The 21505-nt window shown below is 41.7% G+C and overlaps 1 protein-coding gene across 2 annotated transcripts in view; it reads left to right on the top strand.

Moving 5' to 3' along the window:
• VPS28 (VPS28 subunit of ESCRT-I) overlaps positions 1–21505 on the top strand; it is an 870107-nt gene that overhangs the window by 182652 nt on the left and 665950 nt on the right. The gene's annotated exons all lie outside the window — the stretch shown is intronic.

The following is a 21505-nucleotide window of genomic DNA, read 5'->3' as shown; positions in this document are numbered from 1 at the left end:
CAGTCAGTGAAAATGTGTGGGTTGAAATTAGAGCGGTTACGAGTTTGAATGTAGTGATGCTGTTTATGGGTAGGAGATGGGTGGTGGATGGCGAAGGTGGGCATGTGGTCACTAATAGGGTCTGGAAGGATACCTGAAGAGGAGATGTTATTAGGGTGAGATACTAACATCCAGTCAAGGATGGTGCCAGAGTCTCCATTTTTGTTTTTGTTAGGCCTAGTGGGAGATTGAATGATTTGGCAGAAATTAAAGAGGTTGATTGCTTGGGAAGGGGGTTGAGAAGTGATATTCGCCCAGTTGATATTTACGTCGCCAAGAATAAAGGTTTCATTTTTGATATTGGAAGAGAACCAAGAAAGAATATCTTCTAGTACAGGGATATTGTTATTGCTGGGTGGATATATATGGCTGCTATGCATATGGATTTATGGTTATTGATCTTTAGGTGGGCTATTGTTATTTCTGATGTGGAGAAATTTGGAATGGGGTTGGTAAAAGGTGTGACTGTGTAAGAGGAGGAGTAGATGATGGCTACACCACCTCCTTTTTTGTTGGGTCTATCATTGCATATAATTTGATAGCCAGGGGGCAGTATTTCTGAGTCTTTTATGTTAGGCTTTAGTCAGGTTTCTGAGATGGTTATGATATCAGGGTGATTATGTGAGAGCCAAGCATGGAGACTGGGGATTTTGTTACATACACTTTGTGCATTTAAAGTGGTGAAGTGAATGGAATGAGGAGTGAGGATATGTGTGGGTGTATGGTTAGGTGAGGAGTTGTTGGGGCTCTGGTTGGGATGAATATCACCAGACAGAGATAGGAAGAGTAGGCCTAGTAGCTGATTTATATGTGCAGTAATATAATGAGGTTTAAGGTATAGGTGGAGGATGTGTTTGTTATTTTGTGAGTGGTGGTGATAGGTAGGTGTGGCTAGGGTTGGAAGGATTTTTGGTTTAAAGAATAAGGTAATGAGGATGGGATAGAGTTCGGGAGGTATTGAGGAGAAAGAGGGTAGGGGGGATTGTTGAGGTATGGAAGTACAGTGTAAGGGTGGGTTATAGGAAACGTGGGAGTTGTGTTAGGAAAGTTAGTAATCTTAGGCATTGAAGGTGTTGGGAAGGGTGTGCCATATTGAAGTTAGTGTGTGTGAGGGGGTGTGGTGTGATTAGGGCAAGGTAAGTGATTATTGGGTAGTGGGAGTGGTGGGAGGAGTTGGGGATAGATAAAAATACAGGTATTGGGGGTGGGTGGAGTGAGCTCAAAGGACAAATGGAGCGGGGCAGAAACCCTCAGCAGAGAGTACGTGGAAAACTATCAGTAAGTGCAGGTAAGGCCAGAATACTGTAACATAGGTGGCAGTAGTTGGGAGAAAAGAGGGCACTAGGAGAGGAGGTATTGGCCCAAAGGATTCTTTTATTCAGAAGTTGCCAGGTATTTAACAAGGAGTAGATTCAGGTAAAGGTATCAGAGTAACTCCTTGAAGGGGTTAGTTGCTAGGCTGGAAGGGGGAAATAGAACTTTGATGCCCTTTAGTGGAAATTCTAAGAAGATACAGCAGATTGTCCACGTGAGTGTGCACGCTATCAGGGCCCTTTAGCAAGTATATACAATGGGTTATACAGTAAAATATTTTTGAAAAGAGGAGTATTAAAAAAAAAAAAAACAGGAGCTTACAAGCACGTAGAGACACTTTTCTCCTGGGGATGGCTTGGTCCAAAATTAAACTTGGTGTTCTTTGATACTTCTGGGTCTTGGTTATTTTCTTTATATGGGCAAAAGGAAGTACAGGCAGTGCAGGCTAAGAAAAACACATAGAGATTATATTATTAACTGTGGTTGTGAGTAAAGAAGTAAGGTTATGGAAGGAAGGAGAGGGATAACAGAGTGAGTGTAGGTTAGTAAGAGAGGTGAGTGAAGTGGAAGGTGTGTGAGAAAGTAGTTGATAAATGGCTGGAATAGTGCGTGTGTTGGATGAGGGTGAGGGGAAGGTAGGTTATAGAAAGAGGAAGTGGGGAAGGTAGGTTATAGAAAGAGGAAGTGAAGAGCAAAAAACAGTTGTAAATATCACAAATAAGCTTCGATTTGTCAATACAGTTCATATGCAGCAGGGGATAATACTTTAAGTACGCAATTAACAATTAGAAACCATTGAACGTCTTTCTAGGCTTAGCAACACATAGGCGCCAAAAGGAACAGTATAGCGTGCTGTGGATCACAGCTCTAATAGTTGCAATATTAGAGGCTATTAGGACAACCTTCTGTAATAAATCCCATGGTTTAAATATGGTGTAATGCAGCCATAGGGGAAGTAGTTAAATATCAAGTTAAGCGACTCAACAGCTAGAGGTTGCAATTGTCATGGAAATTACCCCTATGTAACAGTAGAATTAGTACGGGACAAACGCTTACACTGTATTGGCTTCGTTTCAGCACAAAAACGATACAAACCTAGCCAGCACGGTAATTGCGGTTTTAGATATTTACAACATTAGCGCAGTATGTGCATGGTTATAGCTCAGTAGAGGAGAAAATGTAATATATAAAATATAGAGCCAAGTTTGTAAACTAGTTGTAACAGCTGTAACTCGCCAACGTGGCTGTAAGAGCATGCTTTCGGCAGTGTAGATAAAATGAATTCAATTATTGCGAAGCAGTTAGCAATCAGTTACTGTTGGCAGTGGCGCCTTGTTAGCGAGATTCTAGCACAACAGAAAAATAAGACCGGCTTCAAAACTAGTACGTATTATTTGTCTCCCAGGGATTAATGACAATTATACATGCAACAACATTAACAGTGTGCTCTTCCCTAACAGTAAGCAGCAAGAGCGGTAACATAAAAAGAAACAATGAGGCACCTTGCCAGCGTGCACACTTAATGGAGGAGGCTACAGGCTATCCTGCAGTGGATGTGTTCCTTTAGTAATGGGGCCGCAGGTAGTAACTGGTAGAAGTAGGTAAGCTGGGATGTGGGGGAGGGGGGTGGAAGGTGATAGGCTGGAGATCCACTGGGAGCGGGAAAAGGTATTATTAGAGTGGGGGGGGGGGCAGAAACCCTCAGCAGATAGTTACTATCAGTAAGTGCAGGTAAGGCCAGAATACTTTAACATAGGTGGCAGTAGTTGGGAGAAAAGAGGGCAGGAAGAGAGGAGGTATTTGCCCAAAGGATTCTTTTATTCAGACAAAAACTGGTGGAAGTCGCCAGGTATTTAACAAGGAGTAGGTTCAGGTAAAGGTATCAAAGTAACTCCTTGAAGGGGTTAGTTGTTAGGCTGGAAAGGGGACAAATGGAACTTTGCTGCCCCATAGTGGGAATTCTAAAGTAACTCCTTGAAGGGGTTAGTTGTTAGGCTGGAAAGGGTACAAATGGAACTTTGCTGCCCCATAGTGGGAATTCTAAGAAGGTACAGCAGATTGTCCACATGAGGGGGGGATAGCCCCAGTGAGTGTGCACGCTATCAGGGCCCTTTAGCAAGTATATACAATGGGTTATACAGTAAAATATTTTTGAAAAGAGGAGTATTAAAAAAAACCCACAGGAGCTTATAAGCACATAGAGACACTTTTCTCCTGGGGATGGCTTGGTCCAAAATAAAACTCGGTGTTCTGAGATACTTCTGGGTCTTGGTTATTTTCTTTATATGGGCAGGAGGGAGTACAGGCAGTGCAGGAAGTACGTAGAGATACTTTTCTCCTGGGGATGGCTTAGTCCAAAAAACTCAGTGTTCTGAGATACTTCTGGGTTTTGGTTATTTTCTTTATATGGGCAGGAGGGAGTACAGGTAGTGCAGGAAGCACGTAGAGACACATTTTCTCCTGGGGATGGCTTAGTCCAAAATAAAACTCTGTGTTCTGAGATACTTCTGGGTCTTGGTTATTTTCTTTATATGGGTAGGAGGGAGTACAGGCAGTGCAGGAAGCACGTAGAGACACCTTTCTCCTGGGGATGGCTTGGTCCAAAATAAAACTTGGTGTTCTGAGATACTTCTGGGTCTTGGTTATTTTCTTTATATGGGCAGGAGAGAGTACAGGCAGTGCAGGTAGCGTGCACACTTCACGGAAGGGCTACAGGCTATTCTGCAGTGGATGTGTTCCTTTAGGAATGGGCAAATACTACAACTTGAGTTTTCCCACATCTAGCCTGAAGATACAGTGGATTGCTAAAAGAGGTATGTATTGGGGTGGACTCCTGCAATTGTTGGAAGAGAAATGTTCCATCTACGCTGAGCCTGACATTCTTGTCTTGCACATTGAAGGGAACAATGTCATCACTTATCCACTTGGGGAACTTAGGTTTTAAATCAAGGCAGTTTTTGAACACACACAGTCATGGTAGCCACGTTGTCATTTTGTGTAGTCTGATGTAATTCCTTGCCAGAACTGGAGAAATGCAAACAACCAACGGGCAGCGCACAAGGGCAGATGGTTGCAGAATGGGTTCATGTGTGGCTTGATATACAGGATCAGCTGATCAACAGTCAGCCATAGCAGCATTACTGGAGGAGAGATGTTCACCTTTTCAGAAATGACGGAGTTCACCTAAATGAAGATGGCATTGATCTGTTCTTGACTGATCTGCACAGTGGCGTGGTGGCAGCAATGCATGATACACTGGCAACATGTACCTAGTAACAAAACAAAAGATGGAAAAAAAATGGCTACGTAAAACCACTATGGTATGTAAAACTCTCGTAAATTTAATGAAAACCTTTTCCACTACTTACAACATAGTAAAAACTTAATGAAAACTCCAGCCAAGCTAGAACTTCCACTGAGGGATCTCTCAAACCTCTTGAATCAGAGGCACATGGGATATATGCAAATGACCCTTATGAACATCAGGTGTTTCAGTTATATGGCGATTCTGAATGGTTTAAGTCGTTTCAAGGGACAATTTCAGGCCAATAAAACTAAACCCCACTAGCTGTGGATATGCGTATTTCAGCCTTGTTATGACATCATCAGCACAGAGAGTTTTTGACTAAGCATAAGAAACACAGTGCTGTTATACCCAGCTGATGTCTATTATCATTAGGATGACTGCAAAATATCCCAATTAACAAACTAAAACAGAGTGAGAAGGTCACACAGAAAAAACCATCAGTAAAAACTTAACGAAAACTCCAGCCAAGCTAGACTACTACTTACTTATACTACTTACAACACAGTAAAATAACTGTAATTGTATGCTGTACTCATATGAACAGATATTACATGTTATGTCTCAGGTTCTGAAAAGTACAATAATGTTTGTATTTTGATGTGTAATTTTCATATTTTGGTAAATAACTTTGCTAGGGAACATGTCAACATGCTAATAAGACCTCGTTTTGAAGATTGTATTAACACGAAATGGTAAAAGGACTGTATCTGTATTCCGTACACATGTACAGATATCACAGTCTGTTTATTACTCAGTTTATGAAAATGATATTTTTTCATATTTTGGTAAATAACTTTGCTATGGAACATGACAACATGTTAAGTAAGATGCCATTTTGAAGAGGGTACTTACAACATGCTAAAATAACTGTATCAGTATGCTGTACACATGTACAGATGTCACAGTTTGACTCAGGTTATGAAAAGTATTATATTTTTTCATATTTTGGTAAATAACTCTGCTAGGAAAGATGGCAAGGTGATGAGTGAGGTATCCTTTTGAAGCTGCTATCAAAATGTACAGCTTCATGTAATAATATGAATTGTGAGTATCATAAGTGGACAGATATCTCAGTTTCTTTTCTTGAAGGATTATGAAAATTAATTTATTTGTCATATTTCTGTGAATATGTGTGCAAAGGAGTAAGGCAAGGTAAGGGGTGAAGTGTAATATTCATAGCAGAATAAGCAAACTTCAGTTTCTGCAAAAAATTTATGCTAATTTATGAAAAAAACAGAAATCAAATACTCTCTTTATTTGTCGCATTATGGAATTTAGATTATTTCTCATTATTATGCCCATATTTTTGCAAGGGAGCACGGCAATGACGCACATGATGCATCGTTTTGAAGCTGACATTGAGCCACACAACTTGTACAGTGACATATAGTGTTTATCTGTTACAGGCAATGAGATATTGTACTTTGTGTAATTATTAGTTATGAGAAATATAATATATTTCTGTGAATATCTCAGTAAAGGAGCATCATATAGTAATGGTTAAGGTATTATGTTATAGCTGACATTCATACAAACAAATTAATTATAAATTGTATGGGTCTACATGGTACGTTCACCAAGATATTGTGATTTGTTTTACCAAAAAGGTAAAAAAATAGGCATAACATCAGAATTCCTTGGCAAATATTTAATAATGACTTAGATACACACTGTCAACATTTACACTGTTGGAAAGATCAGTATCTGCTGAACAACTTTCGCATTTACATTTTTAGTCTAGCTTTTATGGTTAAAGAGTTATGAATGTTTGTTTTCTGTATGGTATTACAAATGGATTATCAGAAAATTAGCTCAGGCTGCACTGTTGTTCCTATGGTGGAAGTAAGCTGACAGCATTTTCTGAGCTGAATGAGTTAATAATTGGCTTAGTTTTTGGTGTCATTCGAAGTTGGTACAGTATTTATGAGCCTGGGAGGATATGGTTGACAGACCATGCTGCTTTGCCAGTGTAGGTTTGGACCTGTTCAGCGTAGGTTTTCAAATATTGGCTAAAACCTTGACTTCCCCCATAGTGTCTTTTTTAGGCATTGCCAACCTGATAAACCATCTGGCATAGGACCTTTATATTTTCTTAAGGTGGTTTTGCTGTTGTTCAATGGCAGAAATCTAAACAAGAAACTCACTTTAAACTCTCCTCACCCTGATTAAAGGTAGACATTTGTACAGTTATTGTGACATGGTTCAAAGTTGTGGAGAGCACCCCAGCAGTGCAGAGCTTTAATGGCTTACATGCATTTAGACTAGCTACTGCACAGGGAAGGACAAAAGGTGGAGATGTCTCAGTTTCTATCAAAAACACACATTAAGGCTAATCAAACAGTGTGACACTTGAGCTTTTTCATAGGCAAAATCCCATACCATATCCTTGTAGACTATAGGTCCCCTGTATGACCCAGGAAAACCATAACATGTTCTTAAACATATTGAAGACAATCCCCATTCAACTCGCATCATATTCATGTGCAAATGTAACTACTGCAGTGTAAACTAGGAATCATACACATCCCCAGACATGCAGTCCCAGATATTCCTGGCCTTTTTAATCACAAACAACCTAGACCCAACTGGTCCATATGCCCACTAGGGGTATTAACATCATTGACATCATCATAATTGTCACCCCCTTTATCCCATTTTCTACATGGGTTCAGGGTATTGTCAAATGTCACACTCTATCTCGATTCAATGACACTGCCTTACTTTCTTGACTGTCGCAGGTCTTCTCTCACACAATTCATCCACCTCTTTGCTGGATGCTGCCATTTCCTCTTGCCTTCTTCCTCTCTGTCTCAAGTCATCTTCGCCAGTTTGTCTTCTGCTTTTCTGCACCTTTGCCCAAATCACCAAAATCTGTTCTCTTTGACCTTGCCTGTAGTTGGAGTTAATGTGGCTTCTGCTTTAATGTCCTCATTTCTTCTTTTGTCACACAGTGTGCATTCTACTACCCATCTCATGCACTTCATCTCCATCTCCATTACTTATGGCTTCCTCAACTGCTCTGCCTTTACTGCCCCATGTTTCTGTACCATACAGTAGTACTGGTAGCACTACTGTTCTGCACGCCTTACTTTTCAGCTTCTTTGGCATGCTTCTGTCATACACTACCCCTACACTCTCTACTAGTTAGCTGCAGCCCCTCTGATTCTAGCTTTGACATCCTCATTGAGACCTCCATTTTCCTCATTCAGACCTCCATTTTCCTCAGTCACCCCTCCCAGATACTTGAAGCTGTTAACCTGTTCCACTGTTCTATCTTCTGTCTCAATTCTCACCTTCTGATCCCTCCCATTTGTTGCAATTACAGCTGTCTTATCTCTACTCAGTTTTATCCTAGGTGCCTTCAGCTTTGCATTCCATTCCCTATTCTTTGCTGAAGTTTTTGCTCAGTCTGTCTGTAATGCCACTTCATCTGTATACAGGAACTTTGTTGATCTTTTCCCTCCAACCTGTTTGCTAATGTAGTCCATCACTAGTAGGAAAAGCAATGGGCTCTAAGCTGAATCCTGATACACACCTCCCTCTGGAAACCCATGCGAGACAGAACACTATTTGTACTTGAATAATTCGGTCCTTGTATGTAGCCTACACTAATACTACCATTGTGTCCGGGACTTCGAACCACCACAGGACTGCCCAAATCAGCTTTCTTTGGATTTTGTCATATGCTTTCTCCAAGTCTATGAATGCCCAATTAAACTTTTTCTTCATCTGTAGGTGCTTCTCAGCTATCCATCTTACTGCAGACATCAGGTCATTTGTGCTGTATCCTGATCTGGATCCAAACTGCTCATCTCCCATGTTACTTTCTACTACTCTGTGTATTCATTTAAGAAATCACCCTCTCCAGAATTTTCATTCAGTGTGACAGGAGTTTGAACTTCTGTATTGCCCACAGTTGTGGATGACCCCTTTGTTCTTGTACACTGGCACTAGTGTATGTATTCTCCAGTCGTCCAGGATATCTATTTTTGTTCATACTGCTATGAGTACCATTAGGGTCCATTTCTCCCCTGTGTCATTCATCGTCTTGGTCATATCTGCTGTGACCTTACCTGAGCATGCTGCTTTCCTTGACTTCATTTTTGTTCTGACTTTGTCTAGGGCAGGCTCCTCCTCTTCTTTCATTGTAGGCTGTGCCTGGGGAAGTACAGCTTCTGCTGTGTTTTTTTCATTGGGTTAACATCCTTGACTTGGTCCTTGTAAACATGGGAGAATGTTGCACCCTGGTGTAATGCCTTAACTGGTCAGGTCAGACCATAAAGCTGTCTCTTTTGAAATAAAATAACAACCTGAGAACTCAGCTAGCCCTGGAAATTTTAGGAATTATTATAAGACAAACTTCCTACTATTAAATGACACCCTGGCAAAATTTCAAGCCTACCCCTCCCCCACCAAACCCTGAACACTGCTGTCTATGTGGAAGTGTTGACAGAAACCCTGTACAGCCATGTTAATGGCTGCATACAGACTGCTGTACCTTCCAATATAAGCACAGGACAAACTCAAAAAAGAAATCACCCTGGTGGAATCCCGTCTTGAGTAAGTTGTACAGCAAAAGGAAGAAAATCATAGGTTCATAGGTAGGTACTAGGCTATCGGCCCTGGGGCCTGTATCAGCCTAGCCAAAAAGGTTCCCTGGCTTTCGCCACCCAAGAAAATTATTTTCCTGTGCCCCTGTCAAGCAGTGCTGGAGAAGTGATCCCCGGGGTGAATTTTCTTTTTCCCATCCAATCGTCAAGATTTTTCTTAGAGGGCCAATGAGGAGCTTTGCTTGACATGAATGGGTAGTTTGTTCCAGAGTATGGGAAGTCTCTGGGACAGGAATATATCCCTCCAGCATGTTCTGTTTATTGTGGTGACAAGGTTTAGGACCCTGGAGTGTGTAGTTCGGAGAGATTGGGATTTCTTTAAGTGTAGCATGTCCAACAGCTCTGGGTTTGACATAGCTTTGTATGTTAGGGAGAGATCGCCTCTGAGTAGGCGATATGCGACGGAACAGAGCTGGAGTTTTTTTGAGTTGGTCTGCGTATGACATCTGTTTGAGGCTGGTAATCCTCTTAGTGAGCTATTTCTGTGGCCTTTCCAGTTGTTGTAGGTGTCTTGTGAGATACATGCCAAACGGGGCATTGTACTCTGTAATGGGTCTGATGAGGGATGAGTGGAGAGGAACAATGACCTCCTTTTTTCTAGAGAAGAACCCTTTTGTGATGGTTTGCCACGTAGAAGGATTTCCTAACTACTGTGGCGATGTGGTTATCAAAGGAGAGACTACTGTCCACCTGTGTCCTGAGGTCTCTTATCACACTTTCAGTGTTTAGTGAGCTACTTGCCTATGTGGTAGTTCATGAGTACTGAATTTTTCTCAAAGGGGATGATGATGCACTTGTTGGCATTGAGCTTGAAGCCATGACTTTGACACCAAGCATCTGTCTCTGTGAGGCCCTTTTGTAGAATGTCTACATCATTAGATGATTCTATTCCTGCTCCCAGTTTGTAGTCATCTGTGAACTTTGTTAGCCAAAGACCTTCTGTTTGGCCTGCACTTCAGAGAAGTAGATGTTGAACAGGAGAGGACCCAGGACTAAACCCTGTGGTACTCCACGCGTCACTGGTCTGAAGTCAGACTTTGTCGGCTACTTTTAATTTGTGGGTTCTGTCAGTGAGCCAGTTGGCCACCCATCTTGTAACATAGGGATTTATGCCCAGTTTAGTGAGTTTATATATAATTCCAGAGTGGGGATGGTATCAAAAGCCTTGGCGAGGTCAAGATAGGCTGTGTGCACTACCTTGCCCTCGTCTACAGCTCTAGTGACTGCTTCAAAGAAATCAATCAGGTTTAGTAGATGTGATCTACCGTTTACAAACCCAAACTGAATGAGGTCCAGAATTTGGAGGTTACCTGTGTCTTTGTTTATAAGCTCCAAGATGATACGTTCCATGGCCTTGCAGACCAGGCTCATCAGGCTAATGGGATGGTAGTTTCTGGGGTTCGTTTTGGCACCCCCTTTGTAGAGTGAGATAACCATCGCTGTGCGACATTCTGTAGGCACATAGCCTGAGGTGAGGCTATGCTTGAACATGGTACTTAGGTGGGGTGCCAGTTCATTCTGTAGTTCGTGCAGTACGCAGCCTGGGATGTTGTCTTGTTTGGTCCTATGGATGCTGTGTTCTTGGCTTTGCAGAGTGCAGTCTTTACTTGTTCATCCATGATTACAGGGGTGTTGCATTCTTCCAGTATTAAGATGGCCCATTTGGAGGGTGAGAGGGGGGTAAAGTTAACACTGAACCTATCTGTCAGAATGTTAGCAGTATCTGTTGGCTCTGTATATTCAGTGTCATTGTGCTGTAGCTCAGAGCAGATCTGAGTGTTGCCATTGAGATTCTTGACATAGCTGTAGAATGCTTTGTGGTTGTCTTTTGAATCAGTGGTGATTTTATTTTCATAACTGGCTTTGGAGTATTTTATGAGGGATCTCAGCTTGTTGCTGAGGCTGACCATGGAGTTCCTCCAATCTTGGGATTTTACTCTTTTTTGCAACAGCCTCTTCCTTCTGTTGTAGAGTTTTGTTTATGGCAGGGGACCACCAGATTGGCTTCCTTTTTTTTGGAGGAGAGCGTATTGGTTCTGTTGGGGATGGCACGATCCATGTACTCTTGTATGTGCTTATACACTGCAGTTGTGTAAGATTCAGCAGTTGTACCTCTATTTTCCATGAAGTTTGCCACTTCTGTCTTAAGAAGCATGAAGTTGGCTTTGGAGTTGTTTTTAACGGTGGTTTTCTTAATGGGGGGGTGGGGTGGGATATGGATGTCTAGTCTGATTAGCTTGTGGTCGGATCTGACCAGTGAGGAGTTGACCTCTGGCATAGAACACTGGATACCCATATTAGCAATGACCAGGTCCAGGATATTGCTGCCCCTGGTGGGGGTGTGGACAAGCTGATCCAAGGCGTTGGAATTTATGAATTCCAGAAAACATTGAGCGAATGAGTTGGTACATGAGTAGTTTTCCCAGTTGATGGTGGGATAATTGAAACCGCCAATAATTGAGGTATTAGGTTGTACCGTAATATTTTCCAGTATCTTAAGAAATGAAGAGTGGGAATCCTGAGGCATGGTGGGGATCTGTAACAAGCTACAACCTGGATTGCACTCTTGCCCAGTGTTAGTTGCACTTGGATAATTTCGGATGCATTATGTTGAGCAACTAGTCTGGAGGTGTGGATATTCTTAATGAATATGGACACACCTCTGCCTTTAGTGTTTCGGTCCAGGCTAGGTGGCCGAAAGGTGTGGTATGAATTATAGCCTTGTAATGCAGGGGTGCTCTCTGGAGCCTTGAACCAGGTCTCTGTCACTGCACAGATGTCGATGTTCTCCATTTTAAGGAGTGCCTCGAGTGAGTGCATTTTGAGGTTTAGACTTGTAGCATTACCCCCAGAGTTTGCTTGTACCTGTCACGGTGATGAATTTAGCATTTGAACCTTGTCTAAAAAGGCACTGTAGGGGCGGCAAGAGCCTTAGCCAGTATCCGGAATCCCAGGGGCGACAGGTGCAGGCCATCTCCGGAAAAGCATCGTGGTGTGTCGACCATGTCATCCCAGGCAGACATATACTGGATTCCCTTAGAATGACACCAGAAGCTTAGCCAATTGTTGAAGTCAGTCATTTTGTCCTTGTACTGTGGTATAATTCTGGGCGATGGTAGGATGCTACTCAGGGCTAGGGTCATACCTGCCTGGGCTACAAGATCCGAGAGCTCCTCCATGTCTCTCTTCATGTAGTCCAGGGAGGTACGTCTCCAGTCATTCACACCAACATGGACAATGACAGAGTCGTATTTGTACTTGTGGAGTGACCTGAGTGCGTGCGTTATGTGGCAGGTCCTGGAACCCACTAGGCAGCTGACAGTAATTTTCTCCTTGTTTAGCCTGGTGAGTGGCACATCAGTGTGCCTGACTATAGAGTAACCTGTAACTAGTTTGTTGGGTACATTGTTTTGCCTTATGGGCCGAGGTTGGGTGGCACACTGATTTTGTGGGCTATGTGTCATTTGGGTAGTAGGGGGGTGGTGGTTGTCTCCATTTCAGCTTGGGAGGTCTCCGTTTCTTGGGCAGATTTTTATTGAGAGCCTCCGTGAATGCGGGTATGTGCTTTGTGTTTCTATGTGTGGGTTTTACTATTGTGGGCTTTGAAGAACTATGTGTTGAGTGTGGTGTGGTGCAGGTGTTAACCTTCTCCTCTTGACTGTCTAGTCCAGTCTTGGCAGGAGAGAGCTTGGCTTCCAGTTTGGCTATATAAGTGCATTTCTCACAGGTTGTAGTGTTCGGTGGTAGGAGGAGAGGGTTGTCAACGTACATGAGGCAATTGCTACATTGCCCCAAGATACCCAGATTCATCAGGTGGACAGGAGAAAACACCAGGAGCTGACCCATGGACATGCCTGGATAGGTGCTTATTAATTTTAAGTACTAAGAACTGTTTTCCTCTTGACAAGTGAGGAAAGTAGAGTGCTGTAGTAATTTTGTAGTTTATTTAGTGCCTACAATGAGTTCTGAGCAAGTGCTGAGCAGAAGGAAACAGTTTTGAGTGCTGAAACTAAAAAAACTAGCTAGTTCTAGCTAAAACTAGCTAGTTTTAGCACCAATCCCAAGAAGAGAAGCAGGCCACGGCCTGTTTGGTGATCCACAGTCTTGTCCCTGATGATGTAAGGGTCTGCAGGCTTGTAGCCTTTTTCTGGTAGATGCGTCAAATAGCAACTAGACCAATCAGGTATGTTAAGCACAGACATTCACTCTCCAACCAGAAATAGTCAGGAATCAAGCACTCTACTCCTACTGTCATCAGGATCAGAATATAAGCATAGATTCTAAGCTGTCACCTGTAAAGCAGTTATTAAGCTTTCTGGTGATCAGCAGTTTCCAGGAAATGTAACTGCACTCCTTCTCTCACGAGGAGAAAACAGAAGCACTAATCCCAAGATGACTACTGACAGGCAGAACTGGTGGTCTTGCAGTAGATGCTTAAAGGTAAAATGAAAAAAATGGTTTATCCTAAACACTGCAGTACTAGAGGAGTTAGATGTGAAAGTAGGTAACTTAAGTTTTACCTGTCTAAAAGTTAAGTTTTAGTGGTGAGTCACTATTTTTAAAACCACAAGATAGATTGAAAGGGGTGGTCACTTTTGTATTCTGGTACTATGGAGTACAGTAGAATGGCCAATAAATTTAAGTAGTTGAAGGGGAGTAATTTCACAAAATGATAATTTTGTGCTTACACCAGCCAGTAAAAGCAGAGAGGAAATGGGATATAGAGTCAAATTAACATAAAAGGCAGGCAACTAGAAAGACAGTGGAGGGTGGGAAAAATTTCTGTGTAACTCACAAGAGACAGAGCTGTTGTCTCTTCAAGTTTTAGTATGCAGTTAAAAGCAGAATACAAGTAAAACACAGTGTAAAGAAAACAAATCACAGCATACAAAATAGAAAAAGGCAATAAAGTAATGCAAAACACAATAAAAAGCAAACTAACATTTCCCTCACAACAAACTGTAGCAGAATCTGGATGAGCCTTTCCAGTAAAGCTCTGAGATGTTTTATTTTACTCCTTAAATAGAAGGTTTAGTTCCTAGCTCCACCCCCTCAGTTCACAGACGATTAACCTCAGCAGACCTGTTGTAACTAATGTGCGACTCCTTAATTGACCTCTTCTAATTTCTGTCTGACTCACAAGAGACAGAGCTATGGTCTCTTTTCAAGTTTTAGTGTGCAATTTAGAAGCAGAATACAAGTAAAACACAATGTAAAGAAAACAAACCACAGTATAGAAAATAGAAAAAGGCAATAAAGTAATACAAAACACAACAACAATAAAAAGCAAACTAACCTTTATCTCACAGCACACTTTAGCAGAATCTGGTGAGCCTTTCCAGTAAAGCAACAATGTCATGGCAACAATTAGGAAGTGCAGTGCCCAGCAAAGTAAAAACTTCCTTGTTGCTCTAAACAAGAAAGTCAGGGGTGCTAATCAAGCCTACCAAAGTAAGATCTGAGGAAAAATTAGCCTCCTAGGCCAAGGACAATTATAAAGTATTCTTCAGCTGTGTCTGCACTAATTATAAATGGAGACACCTATAATGAGCCAGGAAATGTAGCAAATCTACTGGCTAACAAATTTAGCTCCAGTTTTACCCCCTGCCCACCAGATGCTTCTCAGAAGGACCCTCATTCAGAATTCCACCAACTGTCATGAGAGCCTCGGTCGTCATTGCACTGATGAGGCCCAAGAAGACTTAATCTGTGGGCCCCAATTAATAGCCCAAGATGCCTCCTTAATATTGTGAAACATGATGTATTAGAATCACTTTCTAACTATAGCCTCCAGGTGGACTTCATGCCCAGTGAAAGGAGGACTGCAGCAGTTATCCGTCTTCATAAGGGTGTGCCAACTTTTGATCCAGGTAACTACAGACCCATAAGCCTGAATATTCTGATACGCAAAGCCATGGAAAGAAGTATCGTGGAAATGAAAAACAATGACATAGGAAACCTTCAGACACTGGATCCAACTGAGTCTTGTTTCGTCAAGGGCAGGTCATGTCTACTCAGTCTGGAGGACTTCTTTTTGTAAGTCACCAAAGTAAACAACAAAGGCAAAACAGTGCATACTGCCTACCTTTACCTGACCAAAGTATTCAACACGGTACTCCAGTCAGCCGTGTTTCTTTTTGGTATTTACTTCTCTGAAGTCACCCCATTGTCATGGGCCTCGAACTGTCCACATTTGCAGACTATTGCAAACTAGGCACAGTCATAGAATCCCCCAAAGACACAAACATCCTCCAAGGCCTGACACAAAGTAATAATTGGTGCCAGAGTCCTGGTCTAAACCCCAGTGCTAAAAACTGCGTAATAGTGTCTTTTTCAGAAGATGTCTGCCCCTGGAACCTGCAACATTGATAACACTCATAAGAGTCGACCCAGTGATCAGGGATTTGGGAACGCGTGTAGGCAACAACCTAGCCTTTGATCACCATATGTCAACAGTAGTAAGCAAGGGTATAGCATCTAGGTCCAAGGATGTCCTTGTTCAGCAGTACTCAGCCCTTATCAGACCAGTCACTGAGTACAGTGTCCCCTCTGGAGTGTCCACAGGGGTTCCCCACAAAGGGAATACGGAGTGTAAAGAACATAACCTAAGTGGACTGCCTCAAAGCCATGTGCTGTCCCTTACATACTGCTGAGAGGCTGTCTAAGCCTGGCCCAGAAAGCATCCTTTGTTCCCGCTGTGATGGGCATGCTGCACATCTGCAAAGCAGACAGAATCAGAATTACCTGATCTAGTGATCTAAACCTCATCTGCAACATAAATGGGACATGTTGCAGGGATAAGTAAGTGGCTCAGAGATCACCCCCTTCTCTGGAAGGGGTTTCTTATCCATGTGAAGCAGAGTTCTTCCCTAACCAAGTTAAAGAGTAACTTGGACCAGTGGATGGAGAATCAGAAATGTTACCCCCTTGTCTGGCACCTGTGTCTCTAGTGGATAGAGGCAACCTGTAAATGCTTGACCACCCATGCCCAAGCCTACATGTACCTCTTAAAATATCCTTGGGGTATCTAAGCTTGTCAGGTACATTTGGGTAACATGCGTAGGCTTAAAAAGACCCACTAAGGTCATTAGCCTTGTAACCACCTATGATGGAGTCAACAGACAGGTTTGTAAAAAAAAAAACTCAAAATTTCAATGCCATTCTTGTCAGTCAGTATAACTGTCTTGCCCACCCCAACCTGTCAGTCTCTGCATCTCACTGTGGCTTCTTCCTCCTTGTAGAATCAGCTTGTTACAGATAGATGTTTTTATTGTGGTCCATCTGGAGTACACTTGTCAATGTGAATTTCTACTCCTTTCCAGGGGATTCCTTCTTGCCTTTTGAACCAGGTCTTATTCTTTAACAGATGTTGGCACAGGGAGTCGTAGAATGAGTGCATCACTGCCATTTAGGCAAAGTCCTTTTTTCCAAGTTTTTCTGATATCAAAAAGGGAAAGATCCTGGAGGGCTGTACTGGGCTTTTCTTTTTTTTTTCTTTTTTTTTTAATTCCTTTCAGTCCTTTGTATGCCTGCTTCCATCCTGTAGCTTTCATGGTAAAGCTAGATTTGAATAATCAAACCTACTTCTCTGTTAAGAATTTCTCGGGAAGGACTTTGGGATACATTGCTCAAGAATTCCTGTGCTTCCCCTAATCAGACTTCACATGAAGAAAATACAGTGGCACCGCAGATAAGTCTGGATTCAACATCTACTGCATTTGGCCTTTCAGATTCCAGTAATGGGATTTGCAAATAGGGAGATTCTGTGGTGACAGACCAGTTCTTTTGCAACCCACATCCTTCATTCTTTCTTGCTCCCCTACTGCAGTCTGCCATTACAGATGCGTCAGATCTGGCATGGGATGTGTTTTTCAAAGGGGTAAAAATATAAGGTTTGTGGACTCCTCAAGACAAACAGTAGCACTTAATGTCACAGACATAGATGTTGGTAGTGATTATGCATGGAAAGGCTCAAATTATCTGTAGTCTCCAGAAGATTTACACAGCAGCACAGTGTCATGATACATAAACCAACAAGGAGAATACCAGATCTTACCCTGTTTGAAGGCTTGCTGTGATAGCCTGGGAGATGGCAGCTCGGCTCAGTTTGACTCATCCGGCTTCATACATTCTGCCAGAGCAAACTTGATTGCAGACCAGCTCAGCAGGACCAGGACAGACTCCTCCCACATATGGAATCCTCACCCTGGTGTGTTTCAAGTATTGATCCAGCTGTGTGCAGCACCTCAAGTAGATCTTTTTGCCTCCTTTTAGAACAGGCAATCTAAAGAAATTCTGCTCTAGGACTGTCTGTTAACGGGCCTGGAAGCCGATGTCTTTCTCATTCCTAAGGATGCTTTTCAACCCTTTCAACTAATATTCACAGTTCTTCTAAAGCTCTAGGAGGACCTCCAAAATGTTGTGGTGGTGACTCCTGTTTGGCCCAGGCAATAGTCATTCTCCTTTCTTTTCAATGTGGCCAAGAGTAGATATCACAGGCTTCCCCACAGACTGGATTTACTCACACTAGATTGGGGTTGTTTTGATACACCCCAGTATGAGTACAATGCCCCCTTTGGTATGTACCTAACCAGGCATATCCATTAACTGGAATGTCCACAGAAGTTCCTCACTAAAAGAATACAGGGCATAAGTAATATGTTCTATGCAGACCGCCTCAAGGCCCTATCCCTGTATTCTGCCTCCTACAGGCTTTTGAGGGAAGATCTATGCCTGGCATACAGGGCATTATCAGACCCCACTCTGATGGACCTTCTGCATATCCACAAAACAAACAGTTCCAGAATTACCCTTTCTAAAGACTTAAACCTTGCCTGTGATATAAATACGACCTGCTGGAGAGAGAGGTATGTATCCCAGAGACCACCCCGTCTATGGAACAGGCTCCCCATTTGTGTAAAGCAGAGTTCCTCCCTAAACCAATTCAAGTGCAACTTGGACAATTGGATGGGAAACAAGACATTCATCCCTGGTTTGGCACTTATGTCTCTGATGCAAAATGGTAAGCTGTAAAAGGTTCATCTCCCAGGCCCATGCTTACACTAATCAAGGGTATCAGAACTTGTCAGAGATTTGGCATGCCTGGCTAGGCTTAAAAAGGCCCTTGTTGTCATTAGCCTTGTAAACACTTATGAACCTATAAAAACTCTTTAACTCGTTGCCTGGATGATAGAATTTTAGTACTTTATAGGCAGCTTGTTGTGAGGGTATGTAGTAGGTATTAAAGGAAGTGAAAAACATGGCATGAACATCATATCTGTATGCAAGTGGAGAAGGTTTTCTGTTTGGTGTCAATCCAATAAATGAGACCTTCATCAGACCTGGCTGTCTCTGATTGTTAATTATTTGTAAGTTACCATCCTCTGGCCTTTCTTATTTCTCCATCAACATTTTTTTTCAACCATTTCTGCTTGTATTCCCTTTGATTTTCACTTCCACCTTACCACTTTCAAGTTAATGAATTTTTGAAAGGGATGTTGCAGATATGTCCACCTAGGAAACAGATAACTCTCCTTGGGATCTTTAATTTTGTGCTTAAAAAGTTTACTTTTTCTCTATTTGAACCAGCTCATCAGCCTGAATTGAGGTTCTTAGTATGGAAGACTGTTTTACTTCTTAATTTACATTAATATTGTTTTTCATTACCTCCTTTTCCTCTTTTTCACATCTTGCTTTCTCTGATATGCTTTATTGTATGTACTTGGCATGTTTGTGGTTATGTTCTGCTGTTTCCCTGGCCCCTCTTAATCCTTTGCCTGGTCCCATACCTTCCTGCTTAAATTCTTCATCACCTGCACCTTGCTTAATAAGCCTTTCCCCCGCCTTCTTTTTCCCTCATCACTGTCCTTTTGTTTCATTGTTTAGTTTGAATTTGCCCTCCTGAGTTAGTAATTCATACCTTCCATTTTGCTTCCTCCTAACATTGCCCTATTCCTTGTCTGTCTGTTGTTGGATTGTCATGCCACCCCTTCACCCTTGTCCCTTCTCCAATCCCTTTGTCCTCCCTCATGCCTTCTTTTTTTGTTGTGTACTTTAATTTGACTTATTTTGGTTCTGTCCTTTTCCCCTTTGATTCCCCCCACCCACGTGTTAAGCTGCCTTATTTCCTGGCCTATTTTCTTATAACTCTTTCTATTCCCAAGTACATGTTTTCATAACGTAGATACCCTTTTTATGTTTTACACAATCTTTAGGTAATATTGTATTAATATTCTTTTAAAACATCGTAACAGAAAAGCAAGTTTGTCTCCTTTCACACATACTTGTTACTTTAGCCTAACATGCACATTTACCAGCTAGCACTTTAGAAGGTATGAGCTCCCTCCCACCTTCCATGCTGTTTTCTGACTGCTTTTCTTGTTTTTTTTAAAGCTTTCAGTTTTTTATAACTTTTAAATTAGTTGAGACTTTCTACTCTTATTCATTCATTCATTTATTTAATATGTTCATAGATACATATAGGATAGCTGCCCTTGTGGGCTGTTTTAAGCCTAGCCAATGTCCCTTTTGGTGATCAAATTAACCTATCCCATTTGGTTAAAGATTGGTCTTATCCATCCCATGGTTGATAATTATATATTATCCCTAATGAGAGTAACTGAGATCATACCATAGATAATTTGAGTGGACCCATGCTTGGGATAAAGTATGTAGGAGCTGCATCTGTCCATTAATAGTACAGGGGGTAGTCCGGGGGGGGGGTCTATATTACGTTATCGAACATTAATATTGTCAAAAACATAAATATCAATACCAAAACATCGAACTAGTACAATAGCGAACTCTTTAAATATTGAAAGCACAGTTGTCGAAAAGTTATGGTTAGTCAATTGAAATGTTTTGATGTAGTACGTTATTACGACATCGCGTCACAGTCAGCTGAGTAAATTATAAGTATTAAAGAAGTAATATGCATATTAGCTTAGTTTTGAACTTTGTAAGTAAAGTAGATGTATTTTGATTGTTTGTGTCAAATGCAGTGTTATGTAGAAAGACTTTGTTACTGTTTGATGCGGAAGTGCTGTGTGTTTGGAGTCCTTATTACGTTATTCGAAAGACTGTTCAGTGAATGGCATTTTTGGACCTCTGACATTGAACCTCACCGAACTGTTTACATTGAGATCGCGGTACATGGAGGATTGGGAAATTTGCCCTTTCCTCATTGTAGTGCGATCTTGGATTGGTATATGTAATTAGCAGGGGGTGTGTGGGGGGGGGTCTGTTCCCCCCACAAGAGCAAAAATTGGTGAACAGCATATATTTGTTTGTATGTTATGGTTATGCTGTTTAGGCATATTAGTGAATTATATGTTGCAGTTTTGTACACAGTATGAATAAATTTGCTGATACAGAAGTGGGCCAACCATGGGTGTTTGGTATTTTCAGTTTCAACATTGTCAGTGTTCGTTATTGTGATACTTCGATGTTTTGGTGTCGATATTTACATTTTCAGCAATATTGATGTTTGATAAGATAATATAGAACCCGTCCTGGAGTAAATTTTCTGTTTCTCTTCCAAAGTTCTACGTTATGATTGAACATAGACCCGGATGAACTTTGTTTTATGTGGATATGGGGAACCTGTTCCAGAGCAGAAGTATCCTTTGCAAGATGTATTTCGCACTCCAAACCATTCATTTGATGTTGCAGAAGAGGTTTAGATCTCTAGACTTGAGTATTTCTGATGCCATTTGACTTGCTGACATGCAGTAGATCCATGGGTCAGAGGATGCTTTGTGTGCCACACACGGGTCACCTCCTAGTAGTCTGCAGGATACCAAGTATAGTGATAGGGCTTTGGGTCAGCCCATGTAGGACGTGTTGTTTAGGTCTTGCATCCTTTTAGTAAGGTATCTCTCTCTGAGCGTTCCTGCTGTTGCATGTGTCTGGGCAGATATATATTCAGTGATTGGCCTAATAAGGGGTGAGGAAATGGGAACAATGACATCACTAGGTCTAGACAAAATCTCTTTGTTTATAAGCTGTGTAATATAGAAGGACTTTCTCACAATGATGGACACATGTTGGTCACAAATTAGGTCACTGTCCACATAAGTTCCCAAATCCTGAATAACTTAGTCAACTGTTAGGGGCTTATTGTTAATGTGGTAGTTCCCTAGGAAAGATGACTTTCCAAAGGATACAAAAATGCATTTTTTTAACATTTAGTTTCAGTCCATTATTTTGGCACCAATTATTTATCAAGTTACATAAG

This window comes from Protopterus annectens, chromosome 3.part1, assembly GCF_019279795.1.
Source record: "Protopterus annectens isolate FY-2018-M chromosome 3.part1, PAN1.0, whole genome shotgun sequence".
NCBI lineage: Eukaryota > Metazoa > Chordata > Ceratodontiformes > Protopteridae > Protopterus > Protopterus annectens.
This window is presented reverse-complemented; position numbering and strand designations above follow the sequence as displayed.